Source organism: Thalassophryne amazonica, chromosome 1, assembly GCF_902500255.1.
Source record: "Thalassophryne amazonica chromosome 1, fThaAma1.1, whole genome shotgun sequence".
NCBI lineage: Eukaryota > Metazoa > Chordata > Actinopteri > Batrachoidiformes > Batrachoididae > Thalassophryne > Thalassophryne amazonica.
In genome coordinates, this window is record NC_047103.1 from 100810878 (window position 1) to 100819899 (window position 9022).

A 9022-nucleotide genomic window follows, 5' to 3' on the forward strand; every position below is an offset into this window, starting at 1 on the left:
GTTTGATATTATTCTGTATCCTGCTCCTGAAGAGCTACAAGCATCCAAACGCACGCACTGTGCATGTGTAAACACCGCAGAGCTGTCTTGTAATGTTTTTTGCTGTTGCTGTTGTTGTTTTGTTTTTAAACTTAATTTGTAAAAAAATCAAATCAAATCAATTTTATTTATATAGCGCCAAATCACAACAAACAGTTGCCCGAAGGCACTTTATATTGTAAGGCAAAAGCCATACAATATTTACAGAAAAACCCCAACGGTCAAAACGACCCCCTATGAGCAAGCACTTGGCGACAGTGGGAAGGAAAAATTCCCTTTTAACAGGAAGAAACCTCCAGCAGAACCAGGCTCAGGGAGGGGCAGTCTTCTGCTGGGACTGGTTGGGGCTGAGGGAGAGAACCAGGAAAAAGACATGCTGTGGAAGAGAGCAGAGATCAATCACTAATGATTAAAAGCAGAGTGGTGCATACAGAGCAAAAAGAGGTGAATAAAAAGAAACACTGGGTGTATCATGGGAAACCCCCCAGCAGTCTAAGTCTATAGCAGCATAACTAAGGGATGGTTCAGGGTCACAAGATCCAGCCCTAACTATAAGCTTTTTCAAAAAGGAAAGTTTTAAGCTTAATCTTAAAAGTAGAGAGGGTGTCTTTCTCCCTAATTCGAATTGGGAGCTGGTTCCACAGGAGAGGAGCCTGAAAGCTGAAGGCTCTGCCTCCCATTCTACTCTTACAAACCCTAGGAACTACAAGTAAGCCTGCAGACAGAGCGAAGCGCTCTATTGGGGTGATATGGTACTAAGAGGTCCCTAAGATAAGATGGGACCTGATTATTCAAAACCTTATAAGTAAGAAGAAGAATTTTAAATTATATTCTGGAATTAACAGGGAGCCAATGAAGAAAGGCCAATATGGGTGAAATATGCTCTCGCCTTCTAGTCCCTGTCAGTACTCTAGCTGCAGCATTTTGAATTAACTGAAGGCTTTTCAGGGAACTTTTAGGACAACCTGATAATAATGAATTACAGTAGTCCATCCTAGAAGAAATAAATGCATGAATTAGCTTTTCAGCATCACTCTGAGACAAGACCTTTCTAATTTTAGAGATATTGCGCAAATGCAAAAAAGCTGTCCTACATATTTGCTTAATATGCGCATTGAAGGACATATCCTGATCAAAAATGACTCCAAGATTTCTCACAGTATTACTGGAGGTCAGGGTAATGCCATCCAGAGTAAGGATCTGGTTAGACACCATGTTTCTAAGATTTGTGGGGCCAAGTACAATAACTTCAGTTTTATCTGAATTTAAAAGCAGGAAATTAGAGGTCATCCATGTCTTTATGTCTGAAAGACAATCCTGCAGTTTAGCTAATTGGTGTGTGTCCTCTGGCTTCATGGATAGATAAAGCTGGGTATCATCTGCGTAACAATGAAAATTTAAGCAATGCTTTCTTATAACACTGCCTAAGGGAAGCATGTATAAAGTGAATAAAATTGGTCCTAGCACAGAACCTTGTGGAACTCCATAATTAACCTTAGTCTGTGAAGAAGACTCCCCATTTACATGAACAAATTGTAATATGATTCAAACCACTGTGCCTTTAATACCTATGGCATGCTCTAATCTCTGTAATAAAATTTTATGGTCAACAGCATCAAAAGCTGCACTGAGGTCTAACAGACAAGCACAGAGATGAGTCCACTGTCTGAGGCCATAAGAAGATCATTTGTAACCTTCACTAATGCTGTTTCTGTACTATGATGAATTCTGAAACCTGACTGAAACTCATCAAATAGACCATTCCTCTGCAGATGATCAGTTAGCTGTTTTACAACTACCCTTTCAAGAATTTTTGAGAGAAAAGGAAGGTTGGAGATTGGCCTATAATTAGCTAAGATAGCTGGGTCAAGTGATGGCTTTTTAAGTAATGGTTTAATTACTGCCACCTTAAAAGCCTGTGGTACATAGCCAACTAATAAAGATAGATTGATCATATTTAAGATCGAAGCATTAACTAGTGGTAGGGCTTCCTTGAGCAGCCTGGTAAGAATGGGGTCTAATAGACATGTTGATGGTTTGGAGGAAGTAACTAATGAAAATAACTCAGACAGAACAACTGGAGAGAAAGAGTCTAGCCAAATACCAGCATTACTGAAGGCAGCCGAACATAAACATATGTCTTTGGGATGGTTATGAATAATTTTTTATGTAATAGTTAAAATTTTATTTGCAAAGAAAGTCATGAAGTCATTACTAGTTAAAGTTAAAGGAATACTCAGCTCAATAGAGCTCTGACTCTTTGTCAGCCTGGCTACAGTGCTGAAAAGAAACCTGGGGTTGTTCTTATTTTCTTCAATTAATGATGAGTAGTAAGCTGTCCTAGCTTTACGGAGGGCTTTTTTATAGAGCAACAGACTCTTTTTCCAGGCTAAATGAAGATCTTCTAAATTAATGAGATGCCATTTCCTCTCCAACTTACGGGTTATCTGCTTTAAGCTCCGAGTTTGTGGGTTATACCACGGAGTCAAGCATTTCTGATTTAAGGCTCTCTTTTTCAGAGGAGCTACAGCATCCAAAATTGTGCTCAATGAGGATGTAAAGCTATTGACATGATAATTTATCTCACTCAGAGTTTAGGTAGCTACTCTGCACTGTGTTGGTATACGGCATTGAAGAACATAACAAGGAAGGAGTCATATCCTTAAACCTAGTTACACCGCTTTCAGAAAGACTTCTACTGTAATGAAACTTATTCCCCACTGCTGGGTAGTCCATTAAAGTAAATGTAAATGTTATTAAGAAATTATCAGACAACAGGGTGTTTTCAGGGAATACTGTTAAGTCTTCAATTTCTATGCCATATGTCAGAACAAGATCTAAAGTGCGGTTAAAATGGTGGGTGGGCTCATTTACATTTTGAGCGAAGCCAAGTGAGTCTAATAAAAGATTAAATGCAGTGTTGAGGCTGTCATTCTCAGCATCTATATGGATGTTAAAATCACCCACTATAATTATCTTATCTGAGCTAAGCACTAAGTCAGACAAATGGTCTGAAAATTCACAGAGAAACTCACAGTAACGACCAGGTGGACGATAGATAATAACAAATAAAACTGGTTTTTGAGACTTCCAATTTGGATGGACAAGACTAAGAGTCAAGCTTTCAAATTAATTAAAGCTCTGTCTGGGTTTTTGATTAATTAATAAGCTGGAGTGGAAGATTGCTGCTACTCCTCCTCCTCGACCTGTGCTTCGAGCATTCTGACAGTTAGTGTGACTCGGGGGTGTTGACTCATTTAAACTAACATAATCATCCTGCTGTAACCAGGTTTCTGTTAGGCAGATTAAATCAATATGTTGATCAATTATTATATCATTTACTAACAGGGACTTAGAAGAGAGAGACCTAATGTTTAATAGACCACATTTAACTGTTTTAGTCTGTGGTGCAGTTGAAGGTGCTATATTATTTTTTCTTTTTGAATTTTTATGCTTAAATAGATTTTTACTGATTATTGGTGGTCTAGGAGCAGGCACCGTCTCTACGGGAATGGGGTACTGGGAGGATGGCAGGGGGAGAGAAGCTGCAGAGAGGTGTGTAAGACTACAACTCTGCTTCCTGGTCCCAACCCTGGATAGTCACGATTTGGAGGGTTTAATAAAATTGGCCAGATTTCTAGAGATGAGAGCTGCTCAATCCAAAGTGGGATGGATGCCGTCTCTCCTAATAAGACCAGGTTTGCCCCAGAAACTTTGCCAATTATCTATGAAGCCCACCTCATTTTTTTGGACACCACTCAGACAGCCAGCAATTCAGGGAGAACATGTGGCTAAACATGTCACTCCCGGTCCGATTGGGGAGGGGCCCAGAGAAAACTACAGAGTCCGACATTGTTTTTGCAAAGTTACACACTGATTCAATATTAATCAATATAAAAAAAAAGCCATTTGCAAAGCCAAAAAGTTGATTTGACAACCATATGATATAACCGGGGTCAAAATACGAGGGCTGTCAATAAAGTATAGGTCCTTTTTATTTTTTTCAAAAACTATATGGATGTCATTCATATGTTTTTACGTCAGACATGCTTGAACCCTCGTGTGCATGCGTGAGTTTTTCCACGCCTGTCGGTGACTTAAAGGTGACGTAAATCTCCTTTAACAGTGGAATATCCGGATAAAATGCTGAAACCGACTTCATCTGAAACTTCTCTGTTCTCTCACGACATCCTGGATCAATAGAGCCTGAAATGTGGAGGTTTTCAGCTTGAAACAGGCTGACGACGGCACCTGAGAGCACTGCGCGACGTCTCGCACCGTGGGAAGTCCTTAAAGCGACAGTATCACCTTAAAATCTCTCATCAGCCGTTAAAATTTTCACTGAAAACCAGCTTAAGTTTTCGAACCGTGTCCACTTCGATGTGTCTAACAGGTTTAGAAAAAATTTTGATCAAACAAAGCACCAGTCTCTCAGCAACTTCTCAGACAAAGGAATTCCGACGAGGGGCTGGACGACTCCTCCCACAAGGAGTGCTCACAGGCAAATGACGTCACCGACAGGCGTGGAAAAACTCACGCATGCGTACGAGGGTTCAAGCATGTCTGACGTAAAAACATATGAATGAAATCCATATAGTTTTTGAAAAAAAAATAAAAAGGACCTATACTTTATTGACAGACCTCGTAAATAGAACACTGCCATCTACTGGTGCCCAGATGCTTAGTACTTAGGGCAGATACTACTGGCCAGTAGATAGCAGTAGAGGCCTTGAAAACTTGCCAAAACAAAATTCCAGATAATTCGTGTCTGCTACATTTAAGATGCATGGAATTTAACAAATGCAAATACAACAACGTCTATAAACCCAGAGAATATAGTTTTAGGCACTAGAGTTTAATGCTGCTGTCCGTGGAGCCTGAACGGAGTGTCTGAAATGTCGTAAACGTACTGAGATTACCCATAATGCACTGCTGGGTACAGCATGTGCTCACAAAACCTTAAAAATTAGCACATTACTTTAAAACTAAAACATATATCTGATGTTTTCACTTTATAAAACTTCAGGCATGACAGTAATTTTAAATAACTTGTCCAAAATTAGTTTGGTTAAAATTTGATCCATAAGTTAAAAATGTATGCCTCTGGATGACTTGGGTGATATTGCCAGCGTCTCAGTATGGTGTTAAAGGAAATTTTTTTTTTTTTGTGATCAGTTTTTTTTGCCTGCAGAGGGTAGAGTGGTTTCTCCTGGAACTAGCTTGCTTCTGTTTGTAGAGGGTAGAACTATACATTTCTCAGGAAACTTTCAACAGGTAGGTCTCAACTGATTTTAAATTTTAAAAATGTTTGCTGCTGTTCAGCTTGGTTTCCTACGTTATTGGTCTAAAAGTTTTCGGATGACAATTCATCGGAAGATAATTAGTCCGATAATGGTTTTTAAAGTTATCTAAAATGATAATCCGATAATGAAAACATTATCTTCGATAATTATCTGTTATCGGATTATAGGAACTGTGCCCACCACTGTAGTTAGCTTACTTTTGTGATTTACACTTTTATTTTACATGGTGTACATGTTTAATGACGTTTTAGTTTATGGGTTCTTTAATAGATATCAACAGATAGTATCTAAGTTTGGAGTTTCCATTAGATAGCACATAGAGTATGTAATTTGTCTTCCTATAGTAAGCTAGTAGGGTGAACTTTAGCTAGATGCCTAAAACATATTACATCATAGCTTCTGTTTCTATAATAAAATAGCCATATTTATAGCTTAGCCTACTAGCTGTAATTTAATTTTACTACTCATCTACAGACTAGGTATACGTATACTACAATCTTCTCCTGTATTAATATTTAGATTTTAGAAGCTATCTCCTGTAATATTATGTAGTAACAGTGGTGGGCACAGCTAACCAAAAAGTTAGCTTCGATAATTGGTAATCAGCTAACTGAAAAGTTATCTTTTTTTCGTGCTAAATCGATAAACTGTCAAAAAACTTATTGGAAACTACAGCTAAACAATAACTTCCAATTTTACCTCAAATATGCTCTCAGCTACTAAGAAGCTGATTTTGAGTTTAAACACTGCTAAAGCTTCTAATAGAACCAATGGAGATCACAAACCCAAACAGCCAATGAGGCACTGCTTCTGTCTTTGTACATTCTGCCCCTTGCTGTAGGAAAGCATTATTTATCCTAAAAAAATACAGTGGTCCAGCAATGAGGTACAGGTCTTGAAATGGAAAGCAGGTTTGAATTATGGTTTTGTTTTATAAATAAAATTATTCCAGATAGAATAACTACATTAATACATTAACTATTAAAATGTACAAAGTGATATATAACACCTATCTGTTCATTTTAAAATAATGCAGATTTGAACATTAACACACAGATGCCCACAGGGGATTATGGGTAAACTAAGCCTCCACTCATACTGATTGGTTGATTCATTCATTCTATGTAAAAACCAACACAAGTGAATCAATGTAACATGTGTTGGTGTTTACAAATAAATGTGCTTTTGTAAAATATGTCATTTTTTTCATTTGTATAAAAAAAGAAAGAAATTTCCAAGATCCTACTAGACAGCACCAAAGCGCATGCATGATGACATCACAACTCTATCCGGTTAGGGAGACAAGGTTTCTTTCAATAACAAGAACTGTCCAAAAACTTTCTCGTGTGTGGTTGGAATTGTGTTGCATTAGGAATCACCGTTTGAATGCTTGAATAATGATGTCAGTCGCACAAAGAAATCAAATAGTACTGAAAACATGTCATAACGCATCAATCAGTCGCTCCATGAGGCGTCATAACGTCCGATCAGTTAGCAGCTCGGTGAGGTGTTATAACAGATCAATCAGTTGCTCTGTGAGGCGTCATAACGTCAAGCCTGGTTCACATGGAAAGATAATTAGGCTGATATCAGACCGATCTTCCCCTTCCGGCAATCTTAAGGACGCCCCAACATCAAATATAATCTTATCAGATATTCCTGCCATGTGTGATGTGTTAAGAAGAACGCAAGGAGCTAAATGTGACATCAGAAAGTGAGGTGTTTGACCTGGGAACGTTCGTGTGTGAAATCTGTGTGTGTTGTTTTTAGCATGTAGCTGACACCACACACTGTACAACTAAACCTGTCAGATCTATGATTTTTTTTATCTCCACGTGTGTGGTCTTCTCAGGTTTTGGAAACCTACAGATAATTTTAAAATCCTGCGGTCGACAACACTGTGATATAACCTGTCACCAGTAGATAGCAGTGTTCTATGCATTTTGACATCGGTTATATCACACGGCCTGAATCACAATTGAGCAGACTTTTCTGCTTTTGGAGGAAGCAACCAGAGCTTCTTCTGGCATTTTTACATAAAACAAACACATGAACGTCTATAAACCCAGAGAATATATTCACAATAGTTTTAGGCACAATATACAAAGAGTTTAATGCTGTTGACCGTGTGGAGCCTGATCAGAGCGTCTCAAATGCATTTCTCCTGTCGTGAACATTTACCCAGAATGCACTGCGCACACACCATGTCCACACTAAAACCTTTAAAATTAGTCCAATACTTTAAAACTAAAACATGTATCTGATATTTTCACTTTATAAAACTTCAGACGTGACGTTAATTTAAATACTTTGTCTGAAATTAGTTTGGTTAAAATTTTAAGCATAAGATAAAACTCTATGCCTCTGGATGACTTGGGTGATATTGCCAGTGTACCGCTATGGGGTCAAAAAAAAAAGAATGAGCTTTTTTTTTTATATACCTCTTTCTTTGTTTCTCTCTTCCCTTCTATGACCAGTTTTCTTATGCCTACGGAGGATAGAGCAGTTTATTCTAGAACTAGCTCTTCTTTGCTTGTAGAGGATAGATATGTCTGCAAAAATATCAGCTGAAAATTATTGGACCAAAACTTATTGGAAGATAATTGATCTGATGATGGTTTTCAAAGTTATCTGAAAAGCTAATCCGATAATGAAAACATTATCTTTGATAATTAGCGGTTAGTGGATTAGCAGAACGATGGCTTTCAAAGTTATCTGAAAAGCTAATCCGATAATGAAAACATTATCTTCAATAATTACTGGTTAGCGGATTAGCAGAACTGTTCTCATCACTGTGTAGTAACTATATTTCTTGTATATATTGTGTATTACCCTTATTGTGTGAATATCACTTATATACATGCTGTCCATTTTCTTGAGCCGCTTAGGTGGGTAGGGAGAGTTCCCATGGCATAAAAAAGCTTTTCAACCAGGGGCAGTCCTGGAGGTGCGCCGACCGGGCAGCCGCCCGGGGTGGCATCGCAGTGGGGGGCGGTACGACTGTGCGGAAAAAAAAAAAAAAAACGGGCAAAAAAAAAAAAAAACGGGGTGGGGGGGGTTGTCCTGACAGGGGGGGTTCGTGGTTACGTTACGGCAGAGCGGCGCCCCCACCTTCCCCTCCCGTCCCATGGTGGCTTTCCTCTCTCACTCATTCCCGCAGCTTCACAGTGCTTTAAACAGTGTGGACGCTGAGCGTCCACAGACTTCAATAGCGACACAAAGCATGCAGCGAAACGAGACAAGTCATTGGATAAATGCTGGGCTTTGTCCCGCCCATCAAACGCTCAGTGTCTCTGGGGGTCTATGGGGCAGTGGGCTGGCCTCGGCTGGCCCGGACATTCAGCTTCTGCATGATGATTGGATGATTTGTCTGAGGCTGAATCCCTTTTTGATTGACAGCGAAATGAGCGAATCAGCGATATTTTGGTGTAAACATCCGTGGGAGCATTTTTTAATTTTCATTCTATTCTGAGTTGAACCGGAGACTTTCCTAATCCTCTTAGTGGCATTTTCTTTGTTAAAAATGACTAGCGACATATCGAGCTTCTATTTCTGGTGTTTTGTTTTGTTTTTTTTGTAGCTGTTTGTGTTTGGAGACTGACTTCTATCACTCTTTCTGACTTCTATCGCAGTTTCTGTCCCTACTGAGCAGCAGGTGCTGCTGAGCTCCTCCACCATCA